The sequence below is a fragment of the Trachymyrmex septentrionalis genome, unplaced genomic scaffold, assembly GCF_001594115.1.
Source record: "Trachymyrmex septentrionalis isolate Tsep2-gDNA-1 unplaced genomic scaffold, Tsep1.0 scaffold15, whole genome shotgun sequence".
In the NCBI taxonomy this organism is placed as follows: domain Eukaryota; kingdom Metazoa; phylum Arthropoda; class Insecta; order Hymenoptera; family Formicidae; genus Trachymyrmex; species Trachymyrmex septentrionalis.
In genome coordinates, this window is record NW_017304653.1 from 849,679 (window position 1) to 865,249 (window position 15,571).

The window sequence follows — 15,571 nt, forward strand, 5'->3', positions numbered from 1 at the left end:
TCTCCGCCAAGTAAGTGACACGCAAAGTCGCATCATACGGCCGTTGTTGTTTACAATTTATTTCGATGTGGCCAAATAACGATATGCCAAAATTTCCAGGCAAACGTGCTTTCACATACGAATTCGAATATTCGCTGTTTGAAGAGATTCTAAAATGCTATTTGCTCGATCTCTACGAAGGACGAAATATTTGACGCGCCTGTTTCTATTAAAAGAGAAATGTAATGCACCTGCCTAAATATTTCAACGTAAACATTTGATTTCTCCGATTTCCTGTATATCCGAATGTACGGTGAAAAAATCGGAGGAACGGAGCGGCCTGCATCATATTCCTCTTCGATATTTAATAGAAATGAGAAATTCGCAAAAGGGAAAAGCAAGAGCGAAGGTTGTATGGTAATATATTTAATATTAGTATATGTATTTAGTATAAACATATACCCTCGATAATAAATTATATTAAACATCGCCGACCCAATAATAATCCGTAATGACCCTAGCTAGCTCGGTGCAGGCCAACTGCACCCGCGGGTTTTATTATACTATATCGGAGACTATAGAATAAGGGAGGAGGGAATTTTGTGAAATACCAGACTCGCATTCACATTAATTTTCTTAATTTGAAAGTAACAACGGCGGCTAGTGCCGTTTGCACCTGCTACTTCTGTGTAATATAGAGAAAAAAAGAGGTGCGTACGGGGCATTATACATTATATATTTTATTTTACTTGTAAATGTACGACGTATTATATTGTATAAAGAGAGAAATATTAATATAACCAAATATTGCATTAACTGCATTATCGATTTAACTGCGGCTATTGCGTTATTGTTCATATTTTTATATTTCGTACGCATCCCTTAGAAATATCAGCTAAAGTTCCCGACATTGTTAGAGAGCAATCGAATCTATCTTAACCGTGACGCTTCGTCGTACGAAAAAAAGCACGAACGGAATTATTGGATGTTTGCTCGTCGGGGAAGTAGCTTAACGGATGAGAACGTGAGCAGACTTTCGATGCCGCAGAAATAAACGGAAGACACGGAAGTTCTCATTCCGTGCGCTATCCACTCGGCTATATTTCCCGAACTTTAAAAAGCTGCGGAATTGTCACGGGAATGATCAACGGATCGAATATCGCGTTTCTTCGTGCTGCTAAATCTTATTCGCGCAACCAATCGACTTTCACAATATAAAAGAATCCCTTTTCCATCAGACATTGAAATATGTATAAAATATATTTCACATATATAAGAGAACTTTGAAAAATTATGTAATATACGAGATGCTTTTGTGAACATATAAAAACTAAAAAGAAATATCGGTGATGTACCGAATATAAGATCTATAAATATATAGTTCACTCGCTACTGCAATTATAATAATACTTTGGATATTTTGGAAAATATCGCTATCAATATGCAAAGTAATATTAATAATTGCAGCAGTGAGTGAATTTTACATTTTAGATCTTGTGTCCTATTCGGTGCACTAAAAAAAAAATCTTAATTTCAAAGAAATATTTCTTTGCTCGTATTAAAAAAAAATTATTTCTTTGAATCAATGAAAATTTCTTTGAATACGAGCAAAGAAATAATTTTTTTGAAATTAAGATATTTTTTTTTAGTGCATATAAATTGTTGTCATTTATTCACTTTTTGTGCTTTTTCTGAACATCTTATGAACGAACGATATTGATATGTTACACTGACATTATAACGTTAATAAAAAACGAATTCAGACATTATACGAAATATAATACAGCATTATCTAAATAAAATACACTTTTATTGTGAAATAATATATAATATATGTAAAATACATGAAAGATAAAATAAAGAGGAAAGCATGAGACAAACAATTTTATAATAGACACGTAAATTTTAGCAGTAACATAAAATCCCGTCAATTCGAAAATTGCGTGGACACAACATAGTTTTTTGCTTCAATTTAAATTTCAATGTAAATTTCAATTAAAACGATATATCACGAATAAATATCATACGACTGTTTTATTCTCTCAAAACAACGAGGCAGGTATGCGCCGTGTATTCCCGCACAACGAAATGTTTTCCGCCTCACCCTCTATTCACGATTACTCAATTGAATTAACTCAATCCGTATGCCATACGCCAATCTCCCTTTTATCTCTTGGAAAAACTTATTCCTTCTTTGCCCGACGAAATATCATACAAGTATTGATTGTGTTCTAAAAATGTTGCAATAAAGTATTACACTTGCAAGAAATTTATACAACTCAAAATATATATGAATCGTAAGCGACAAAATAGTTAAAGTTACTTAATAAACGAGTCTTTAGAATTATTGTAAAAAAAGGTATAAACGTATATACGTAGATATGAAAAGTTTATTACTTAGAATCAAATACAGTTCTCTGTCCGCAGACAACACCAACTTGAAAGAAAACAGTTTAAAAGCCGGTTTGCGCCTATTCTCCGATTCATCGCGATACATCAGCGAAATGTGTTTGCTATTGTCTGCTTCTGAGTTTGTTGCTCAATGACCAAGCAGTAAATAGTACATCCGCGAATAAACGAGACTGCTCTTACTGCGAATGGCGTTCATAGAAAATGAAAGCTGTGAATTCCGTTCATCGAGTGTATATGTAACGCTAGCTGCTATAAAGGAATCTCTGCTGCCTGAGATGCGGATGTTGATATGATACCTAACAAAGGCGAACAAAGACCCACTGTCGATCCGCCGGATCGCGTGGAGATCTTCGCAAAGTTTCTACAGGCCCGGCGTACTCAACAATGAAGTCGAATATGTATATTGCGTATAGTTGTGCATACGTTGTATATACGTGAATGCGAAACAAAGTTATAACATCGACAATGGCTGCTTTTAGCAAAGTTCCAGCCAATATACCTAAATGAAAGATGAAATCAGTTTTTTCCCCATAATAGAAATAACTTAATGAAATTCATATTCCCTATATAACTGGAATAGATTTTTTTTTCAAACGCATGAACATGAGCATTATGCTCCATTAATTTTGGATCAAGCGACGTTGATCTACGCAACATCAACTCCAATCTGTTAAAAGCAGCTCAATTTGCCATGCAGTATCGAATTGCTAAAAACCATTTATTTTCACTGAAAATTTATAAAATTTATAAATTGTATTATTTGCAAATATATACACTGAGAAAAATGATTTGATTATATCAACAAGATGTATATGGTCAAATACATTTTGATAAAACTAAACAAAATTTCTAGTTAGATAGAACTCAATATATCATAACTAGAATGTTTGATAAACTTAATTATACGGATTTGATTAGTATTTTTCAGTTGGATATATCAAATTTCTCTAGTTATATTCAGTAAAAGTTCTCCGAGAGAGAGCAGTACGCAACACCGATCGTGAAATGAACGTAATGGAGGTCAATATCTCATAATTCAAAATCACATGAGATAAAATAAAAGGCGCAACGTTATGGGATCCATTACCATCCTCTAATTGAGTTTGAAGATAAAAATAAATAATGGGAAATGTGACTGTACAATTTTTATAGTACAATAGTTATAGTTTTAATTACATGTGCCAAAATGGCATCTGAAATATTATCAGAAACGCTAAAACTTGTATGAAGTTATGTGCACGTTAGCAATCGATGCAATAATTAGAGCTCACTATCAAGAATCAATTAATAAGAAATTCGGATATAATTAACAAAAATAGAATTAATCATGCTTATCTAGTAATTCTTACAAGAATTTTGATTCGTACAATTTCGAATAGACTTACTGGTTAAAACTGTCAGATTTCCAATTAATGCAACCATATCTTTTTTTCAGTAGAAACAAAACATAAACTATGCACACAGCGGTCTTCTCGACATTTTATTATTCTTATTATTAACCCTCCGTGAGATCCAACATGTTTCATTACTTTCCTAGTTCAGTCAGATCATAGGTGCCTGATTGTGTTTTTTAAAGGATTTTTGAGTTTTAAAATATTTGAAAAGAGTTTTTAGAACACACACACACGCGCGCGCACACACACACACACGCAAATACATTCAAGAATACGATTTTACGATGATTAATACATCTTCCAATTTTATTTTGTAATTGTTTTTACATTCAACTTACGTAGCTTTAAAATGTTAAAAGAGATATAAACCGGAAAGATATTTCAGTCATCTTTATGCCAACAAGTACATCATGACAGTATTTCTTTCTTGAAACTCGGCTCGCGTTAGTGACATACATGCACACAAAAAGACCGAAAAGATACTCCATGACGTATATAAGGACTGTAGGATACTCGTATAATTTAAGAGTTAAAGAGAAGTCAGAAAGAACAGCTGAGGTTAGAAAGAGATGGAATTACGATCTAAAAGCAGAACGGTATAAAAGCGAAGAGGAGAAAGAGATGAAAGGCAAAATTCATTGTAAAATTTGAATTGGAACGGTTTTTCTGGAAAGTGTTAAGTAATTTTAAAAATAATAAATAAATTATATAAAAAACGTTGCTGTGTATCAATATTTAATAAATTATTAGGAAAATTTATGTTTTTTATCAATTGTTTTTTACTTTACCTATATTACTAATAAAACGCGCTGTAAGATAAAATTATTTTTATATAATATTAAATTATTATATCTCGTCGGTTATAAAGTGCAATTTTGTTGAATGGGCTACTGTCCCATTGAGACAACATTTTATAATTATATAAAATCGACTATGAAAAAGTAATTCCATTAATGTTTAAAACGTCATTTTTTATATATATGCGACAAAATCATAGAATCGAATACCTCCGTTATAGTTCGACCATGAGTATGAGCAAAACTGTTGGTAGCCAATGCAACTGAATGCTACCAATTTTGAAAAACGCACATCTCGAGTTACTACGCACGAAGTAAGCCAGGTAGGATTGCAAAATGAATATATTGGGCTAGATTGCGTGCTAAACATCAGTAAAATTAAATGATGACATAGTAAGTATACATTTTGATGTTACATTTACCATTAATTGCAAATCAAATTGAAATTAACCAGTTAGTCGCGATGATTAAAAAAATATCTCCTTTATTTTTATTATCCCTTCTTATTCTTACATTTTGTCCGAAACACCTATGCATGTATTTGTAAGTACATTTATGTTTGTATATATGTATATTTCAATATTATCCAATTACATGATATATAATATATATGAGAAATATATGAGATATATGATCAAAATTAGATATCTTTTGTTATATGTAGCATATAGAGAGACGATCGCATATTAAAATTCTATAGCTATGTAACGAGTTAATTTTAATTTGATCAAACTTCTCGCGTATTTTATGTAGTATTCATTTTATAATAATCGACATGAGAATTTCGAAAGAAACCAACATTAATTTTATGTCCGAATAGCACAGTGTGATTGCCATGTTAAATATAATTATACGGAATTGAATGTAATTCTATGAAATGCAGTTGAACTAAAACCATTCTATCGTGTGAAATTGGATACTTTTAACGGTATGTTATAATAACGTCTGCATTACATATAACGGATTTAAAACTGCGCACAGTAAAAACACGCCACATATCGAATTTCTGGCGCACCATGAAGCTTTCCAGAGCCTACAAATATATATTTTAATCTTTTTCTCCACTCTACACAGATTAAAATCAAACAAGAGCTGCATGAAAATATTTGTGTACGTTATACCACTTGCAAAATTTTTGAAATTTAATTTCGTATTCAAAAACACATTGCAAATATGATATCGTATATGACATGAAATATTTTAATATTCTCATAACACAGTTTACACCACTTTGATTCATAATGCCAGATATTAAGATTGTTTAGAGATAAAACTTATACTCGTATGTATAGAATATATTATATATATATAGTTAATACATATTATTTTCTCAGAATTGATAAATTATGTGTCAATCGTTAAAGAATATAAAAGTTAATTTTAAATCTTCTAATCTTAGAAAAAATATTAGGAATTAATTATATATATATAATTAATTCCTAATATTTTTTCTAAGATTAGAAGATTTAAAATTAACTTTTATATTCTTTAACGATTGACACATGATTTATCAATTCTGAGAAAATAATATGTATTAACTATATACAATAGATATTATGCTGCAGATAATATTAATATAATTTTTTCCAATCATATTGACAATCAATTCGTTCCGCGCCATTTCCATTTGATATCGACAAGTGAATTTGCCATTATAATTTTCTGAAATAAAATCAGCTGTCATTTTCGCAAATATCGATGTTCTTGCTGAACGATTATTTGTTATCTGTAAATACACTGAGCAAATACACTGAGTGCAGCGTGGTGCATCGTTCTACCTCCATTCCTTCTCTCTGTCTTTCGCTTTAAGTACATATAAAAACTTTTTTTGTGTTATTGCCATTTGCATACAAGAAATATGACAGTATATTTTATTATTTTTAAGATTCTTTCTGCGATTTAAATTAAAGAATATTAATTTAAGAAATTTTAATGAAAATTTGTAATCTTTACATTCGTTTCATTTTCATATGCGTAATCATCGAATATTATTATAATATAAATATATTGTATTATGAATTCTTTATTTTTTTGAAGTCGAATTGATTCCTGGATGATTAACATTAGTCATTTAAGCTAATGGGTTGAATATAAAAGCTATCTATTTATTGAAATGTACTTAACTTGGAAAATTATTTCGCACACTGCCTCTTTGCCTTCATTGAAAAAGCTGTCGGGCAGGAAGTCGTGCAAGTCGACCCATGGTCGACTTTCTAAAGTCAAACCCCAATCGCAAAAGTAGCCCGCTATGTGGTGAGGCATAGAGTAATCCTCACAACAAAAGCGAGGAAAGTAAAAAGATTCACATTGAATGCCACGCGACGCGTAGTAGACCGCGATTTTATTTTAAAACGGGAAAATTTCTTGATAATGCAAGCAAAAGAAATAATGCGGATAAAAGCAACGAAAAGCAGACAAATCATCCGTGACTCGCTACGTTTGTGCAGAAACTGCTACCCCTTTCTTTCATCGTATTTTAAATCTTCTCCAAGAGTAACGAGCGCCCGTATATTTTTCCATCTTTCCGCGACGGAAATACTACGAATCACGCGACACATCGCTAAGCAGAATGATTTAAGCTAAAAGCCACCAATGATTTTTGAACGGCATCTTAGAGCGTTGCGAAACGCTGAAAGATGAAAAGATGGGAAATCGCAGCTTTCACCGGTGAACGCAGTCGACAGTCTCGCAGCGTACATGAATTTAATCCCAGAGAGGGAATTTTTAACGAAAGGTACGACAGGACGAGGAACACGACGAAGTGGAGTCGAGTTCTCGTAACCGACGGCCGATCGATGTTCGAGCGAACGTGACTAAACCTTTTTTTTTCTTAAGCGAAGGGGCGAGAATCGAGACGATGCTCTTAACGTCCCCTCTGTCCACCCACTCTCCTCGAGAAATGGGGTGCAGGTGTGAAAATTCCATTTCCTCCTATGCGTCATACTGCGCGTCCACAATTTTTACTTTCAGCATGCGTACGCACTTCTAAATGGCCCCGAGCACAGAGAATTTTTCGTTGTAAATGTATAAAATGACCCTCTAACAGCCCCAAAGTCTCGTTCTTTTGTACACTTTACGCGTCCCGCACAAGTCCATAAGTAAGGCGTACAGAAAAATACATTTGTATTCGGAAAATGATGACTTTGTGTTATGCACGATACATCATTCATATCTGGAAAATCTGTAATGTATTTTCGTGTAACATGAAATTTTATTAGACTTTTACAATATTTTTCTTAGACCTCTTTTTTTCAATAATGGTAGAAAATAATTGCCGAAAGGACATTCTCTATAAGTAATTCGTTACCTTTGAAATTTACTTCAGTGATAGTACGACCACTTTACGCTTTGCCATCAAAACTAATGAAAGCATTTACTCTCAAAGCGACCGACTCGTTGGCACGATTCGCTTTCATATTCTTGAATCTTAATCACGAGAACCTGAAATTCGTGATTTCATCCTTATAAAATTTGAATTCATGATATTGATGTTGAATGAAAAAATATCCATTACAAAAGTAGATGTTCCAAGTAGGTGGAAAATAATGCATCCATTTTATTGTAGAAATTATTTTAAAAGTAGATTATAGTAGAAAAGACAACCCTTATAACACAAGACAATTTAATAACAAATATTAGTGATTGATCGCAATTGAAAAATACATGTATACAAATAAACTGCAATATTTTTTAATAAAATAGAAACTCAATCATTATGTTATTATACAAATAATAATAATGTTAACTACTTACATCTTATATATTATTTAAAAGTTAAGAATTTTTTATTATTAACCTTTTTTTATTATTGACTATATTGATAAAAAATATTGTAATGTCATATTCTTCTGAATAATTCTGTTAAGTCAACAACATTAGCAAGATTGGCAAGTAATACATTACTTCGTTATCATTACAATTACTTTTTTTTAATAACGACTGGTAACAGTATTTTTTTTATTTATAACGTTATAATGATAACACAGTTACTTTTTTTTTTATACAAACGAATAATGAAACGAGTTTAATCAAATAAGCGAGTTTCAAAAGAAGAAAATGTTATATTTGACCATGTTGCGATTAACTATAATCATCATAACCACTAAAGATCTATTAAACTGATCAATTAGTAACCAAGACAAGTGGATGATACTCTAAAAAAAGGATCATCAAAATTTAATGATAAAATAACGGAAATTGTAACTAGTAACTTTGTAAATAGTAAAGAAAACAAGTTATTTTGGAAAATCAGTAATGAATTATTTTTCAGAAAAAAGAACAGTAATGATTATTTTTATAAAGTATTTTTCCCAATTCTGAACATTAATATATATATGTCTGCTAGCAGCATTAGTATATATATTTCGGATCACTTGCAAAGTCATTTGTGTAAAATCACGCTCAGATAAATGATTTTTTCGAAACATTTGAACAGCTTTCTAAATCCAAGCACGGACACATCTTTCTCTTCGTCGACGATTGAATACACTGTGTGAACATGAGGTCATTGATAACATTCGATCTTTACAGCATTCGCAAAGGCTTTTCGTTATAAAGACTACTGACCAACGGCTAGTAGATCTCCCTTATTTTTTTCACCACGGACCCTCATCGTGCTGCACGTGATGTCGTACACGCGTGTGCTTACGTAACATATGTGAAAGTCGGCAGCGGATCTCGCATTAAATCACGGGTCGCATTAAATATCTCACCAGGAAAAGCTCATGGCACTCATTGTTGCCTTTTAACACTGTGGTGCGCCGACTTGTTATGCACGATAATGCATCGTAACGTAAATATATACAATATATACATAATAAACATACACACATATATATATATATATATATATATATATATATACTTATTAAATTTCGAGATGTGGCCACCCACGCATGACCCTTTCTCCCTTAATTTTATCACGTATAAAGCAACCTGTAACTACACCATTCGACTCGGTAGGTATATGTTTGTTTTACCAATCCGTACAGCACGCACGTAATGCGGTAATACCATGTAATGTGAAACGCAAAGCGCATACATTAAGCTGCACAATGTAGGCCAGACGCACTGGTGAACGGGCAGTTAAGGAACATTGTTAGATATTTCGTCGCTTTCGGCTAAATGAAAACATTGTTCTCTTCGTTTCCACGTCGCAGTAAATGTAACTGCATTTATCGACAAAATATCATTCAACTGAAACGTAATCTAATTGACACCTGTTAACAATGCATAATAATACGCTATGCAATAACCGTTGTTGATAGTTCTCATAATAATATCACACAGGAAACGTATATCGTAATCATCATTGACATAGCGACGGACGTGGAAATAAAGCGTTACTAATTCCATAATAACTGAAATATTATACGGAATGATTCGCCTCACATTATCATCTAAAATATTTTCTAATTCAATTTTCACGTGTATAACCTTATCAAAACAGCAGATTAAAAAAAATGTTAAATATTATTACATAAATATTTCAAAATTATAAAAAAATCCATTTTAAACTTGCGTGAAAAGCTTCTTCAGATAGTGACATCAAATAGAATTAGTAAGTATAGCTTTGTAAATTGAAAATAATAATAATAGAACGTTTATTCAGCATTATGATGCATATGTTTTATAAAACCTATTAATTATCTTATAATAAATGTACTAAAAACTACCTTAAAAAGCTTTTCAATGATTGAAACATTTATTTATCTAGAAGATCGGAAGCAATTGCATATAAGCGAAAAAGTTGATTCGAATATTTTAGAGAGGCAGCGTGCTTGTGTCGCTCCGTTTTATATTCATTAAAGAGGCAAAGTGGAAGTAAAGCGTCTTAAAGTACAAGCGACGACACTCAGCATCTCAGTAGAGCGCGTGTTTTTATACCGGAGATAGTGACGCATCGTTCCTCTTTGATTCGTTCCATTTCTCCCGTAAGATATTGCGTTTCATCGATTCCCACCGTCATCTAAGATGAGCAAAGAACACTCGAAATATAGAAGCAACGCCGGGTAAAATGTGAATGATTAAGTTCGGGTTAGCTTAACGTTTAGAACAGAATCCATAGACGTTGCTCAAGATTCTAAGCTAGTGCATGAACCAGGGAGCCATATTAGCATCTTAAGACATTGCTTGAGATTAAGAACGGACTATAGATTCCGGCCATAGACCGATATTCATAGTCAGTTCTTATATTCAAGACCGTCTTAAGTTCAGTCTTAAAATGTCGCAAACCAAGAGAGAGCCATTAGCGTCTTAAGACATTACTTAAAATGATCTTGAAATAAGAATCGACTAGGAATACCGGTCTTTAGAATTATAAATCGACATCCCCGCCGTTCTCATAAATGCCTATAAAGAGTGAATCAAATCGGCGAAAACATCTTTTGCCGCAACGCGTGTACTACATATGTATGTAGTACAACCTCGTGGAAGCTCGATTAAAGCTCAGTGAGTCGTGGTATAGCCCTTTGTCGCGCGCGCGCGCGTAACACTTGTTGAGGAAGGAAATCGAGGAAGGAAAGGTAGAGCTTTCTTAAAAAGAATCTCAGTCATATTATATTACATCATGAACGGTCAAACCTATTCTTGGATAACATAAAATCAACTTAGAAAATATAGGGAAATGTGGAGACGTCAAATATTTTTATAATAGGATGCATGTACATAATTAAAATTTTCAATATTGTCCTTCTTGCTAAGGTGCACATTTCATATTGGTTTCTAAAAAAAGAAATATCGCTCCAAATTTCTATTATAACTTTTATTCATATAATAAATATATAATTTAGTCTTGATAAAATTACATAAAATCAGTGTAATAAAATCAAGTATAATGATAAGGTTTCATTTTTAATCTGCTGGCTGCTAATATGCCAATATATACATTACACTGACATGCGTAATGAGGTAATATCGACTCTCGATGTCGAGAAGATTGGAGTTCTTTTTATTTGATCTGATGTAATATGATATTATACTGTTATGGAAAGTCGGGAAAATTGCGTGTCAGTTGTATGGAAAAGGTCGAGTCTTAAAGCGCATACATAACATGAGTATACTCTGCACGAAGACTACGTAAAGGTAGTACCCAGTTACGAAGTAGTGTAGCATTATACAAACGTACGCTTCGGCAACAACGTTCTGCAAGTAAAGCGGCATTATACGATACCGGTTCTAGCCGCGGTAACTAAATTCAATTTGAAATACCTTTTCAGCGGAACTCCTTTCGTGCACATGCACACGCATATGTTATTATCACTAAATTAACTCTAAGTAAGTAGCGTTATTTTAGCCGTTCATTAGTAACAATGAGCAAACCTTCGCACTATTTAATTACTTTAACATTTTACGCATAATTGCAATGTTTACAATGGTTTAATTTCTAAAATTGAGAATTAAACTATAAATATAATAACTTAGTGAATTTCTTTTTATTTTAAACAAATCTTACAAAATAATAATTATTTGTGAATGAATAAATTTTATTTATTTCGTATTATGCGTTAATACTGTATTTTAAGAATCTCTTTTTTTAAATAAAAAAACCAAAATAATGCATATATTATTAGCAAATTTACATTATTAGCTTTAATTTATCAAAAATATCGATAAATTTACAAAATCAATTATGTACTTAAAAAGAAAATAAAAGATATAGCGTAGCATTTTCTAATTAGAATGTTCCTCTTTTAAACTGATTTGCGAAATAATATTTAATATTAAAAAATAAATATAAATATATTAATAATATATTAATTATAAATATTCTCTCTGTATATAATCACATTTATATTTACATCGTAACGTGAAAACAGCGTAATTTATAATCGTAATTAGCAGAGCAATAGTCAAAGAACAAACATGGAAAAGTTTGAGTATTCTTGGACTTAAATACGAGATGCGCTTCAGCGGATCTGCGTGCAAACGAGTCACCGTCCTTTAAAACAGCGCAGCTTAATGCCGCTCATTTATTCGCTGTAACCCGAAGGCACTCGGTATGTACTACCGTCTCGTCTGCTCTACTAAGCTCGCTTGTGTATGTCTATACTTCTGTCCCACGGATTTACGAATGAGTGGAACCGATGCTCATCTGGCAGCAATCTTCCTACTCGACTATATTTCCATATTATGCAACGTTTTGCAGCATATATATATATATATATATATATATATATATATATATATATATGCGCATATACTATCTTCCAGACTATAGATTTTCTATACAGACTGACGTATTACATAGCGCCGTACTTTAGATCGTGCATATATCAAGGGTGGTTCACTTGATATACAGCAGCGATATTATCGTATCCTTTCATCTATTTCAATGGAAATTAATACAGCTCAATGCGTTTTGACGATTCCGTGAAAGCTGGAGACTTGATTTTGTTGAAAATTCATTAATTATTTATAGGGAGAAATGAAAAATATTTTTAACTAGGTTTTCTGGCTGTTTGTAGGATGCGTTTTAAATAGATATATTACAGTAGGAAAAAAAAATAAAATATGACTTTATTTACCATAAACGAATACAATTTACCAAATTGTGCTAAAATGTATTGTGATTTGCTTTTCTGCATAAACGACAGGCTCGTGTTACGAGCCCTGGAAATAAGCCAAAGCGAGAGTACTTACACTCCAATCTGCTGCCAATAAAATATATGATTCTAAATACTCCCCCATATTTACAATAGAAGAATCCTCGGAATATTTTGTGCTCGAGTAGCAATTTTTTATCGAAATGTCTCGGAAAAACATAAATAAAACCGTGAATAAAAAGGCGAAATATTGCGCGTACGTTTCTTAAGTCGTTCAAGCATTTTTCATCATCCTTGACACAGAAAAGTCGCCGTGTATACTGCGACAGCGTAACAAGTTTCTATATGCGAAATCAAAGCCTGGAGCACACCAAGGAATCTCGTAAAGACGGAAAGGGGAGAGAACATGTGCGACGTATACAAAGTAAATTATTGCTATCTACCACGGTGTAATAGAAGAACGTACAATAAGGTTTTCTGGAGGCCAGCCAATAACTGGGCTATCCGGAAAGCACATACATATACCCACGTATATTCACCCACACGAGCTGACACGGTATTCCTGTCCTCTGTTACTCATAAAGTCAGATGAGTGTTCGAAAGTGCATCCACGCTTAACCTCCGGAACTCGACTTTCTTCGCGCTCGTGGCATGACGGCTACGATCCCGATCGGTACAAACATACCGGAAACAAATTTTCACGCGGAGCTAACGTTCGCACGTGTGACCCATATTTTCCAATGGCGGCGGCCACTCGCGTGAAAATCGATAGTTTCTCGAACTGAGTGCATATTCGATTTGCCTCGTTTTACTCGAAAAAAAATCGTCCTCCGTCCGAGCAAACGCAAACGGGAATATAACCGCGTACCTTTCGTTCTTACGTAGGGCACTCATTGGTATGCGAAGACACGTTTTCGTTGAGCGACCAATGAACGTATCTCAACTTGAAGGTTGGAAAGTGACGTATATCTGTTCGCGTGCTGACTAGTCGGCGGTATGGATTTGTTTGGTTGCTGGATGGGCATGTACCAGATAACTACTTTCCGACGCTAGCAGCTCACGTTATACCTAACTCTTCCCCGATAAGGTAACTTCGTATACGTCTTTCTTCTCGCATCAAACATTGTTTATCTCTTTCCGCTTTTACCTGGACAATACAAGTCTTTTACGAATTACTAACTGACATAACGTATCGTAACGTATTATATTTCTGCATTTGTGACAACGTCACAATCAAAATTGTTATTAAGTTTAGAATATTATTTTATTTTTAGATTATGTTTAATTATTATAAGAGAAAGAAGAGATTATTATGTAACGTATCATTTTTCTAAACAAGGAGAACGTGTTATGCCACTATGTTGACTACGTGGCTTATCTAGTGCATATAGTAGAAAATGTCTATATGCGTTGCTATTTTCATCTAGCTTGTGATGCTGCTCTATCTTTAGAAAAATTTTTTCCCTTTTCTCTTGACTGATTGTTCAACATTTACCAAGTAAAGTATGGATATCTTTCAATTTCGATTTATCAAAAAAATGACAGCTGTGTGTGTGAAAGAACGATGGTGTCATGCACACTTAGGATGGATAACCCTCTATATCATCCCTTAATCCCATTTACAACTCCCTTAGGGTAGAACCAGTTCGTGATCAAACAAGTGCAGATTTTCGTGTCTACTTGTTTTAAAATTTATCAAACGCATCGTATTTGTTGTTTATTTGTATGTAAACGATACAATGTTATCCTTTACACGCACACGCACGTACACAAATATATTGAAAAGAAATATCTCATAGCTTCGTGCAAAATTATAAATTCTATTATAGATTAATGTCTAATGGAAATCTGTCAATTTATTTATAAAAATAATTTGCAAAAAGTAGTTTCCAAATTGTGATATATAGTACATATATATCCTAGCTAGTGATCCCCTATATAGGTTGACTCAATAATTACAGCAAATGAGACACAGTAGCAGTCACGAAGCGCATTGGATACGTCCCTCCCGATGCGTCGCAATGTTGCGGTCGATGTAATTCAATTAAGCTGTTGCTATTGTCACTCACTGTTGCTCATCCCTAGAAAGCTTCGATTGCGAAGATAACTTTGGAAATACATGCTATTCTATATTCAGTATTGTACTTCGTCGCTCAAATTGTCATCTGTAATGTCGAGTATATTTTCGACGTTTCATGTAATCTCATATATTATATATTAACTTGTTCTTGCAACATCTCGCAAAATTGGCTCGAGATTTATATCTTGTTGCAGTCTCTCAGTTCTTCGAGAGGGCCATGCAATAACATTGTTCCACGTGCGCGACGGTACTCTCCCCCCGTCTCGGACCATCGTTCCCTATTTATTTGATACAAAAGTACGCGAGACACGGACCCCATGAAAAGCACTCCCGACACGCGTTCCCTCGAAAGAAGTATTCCACGCT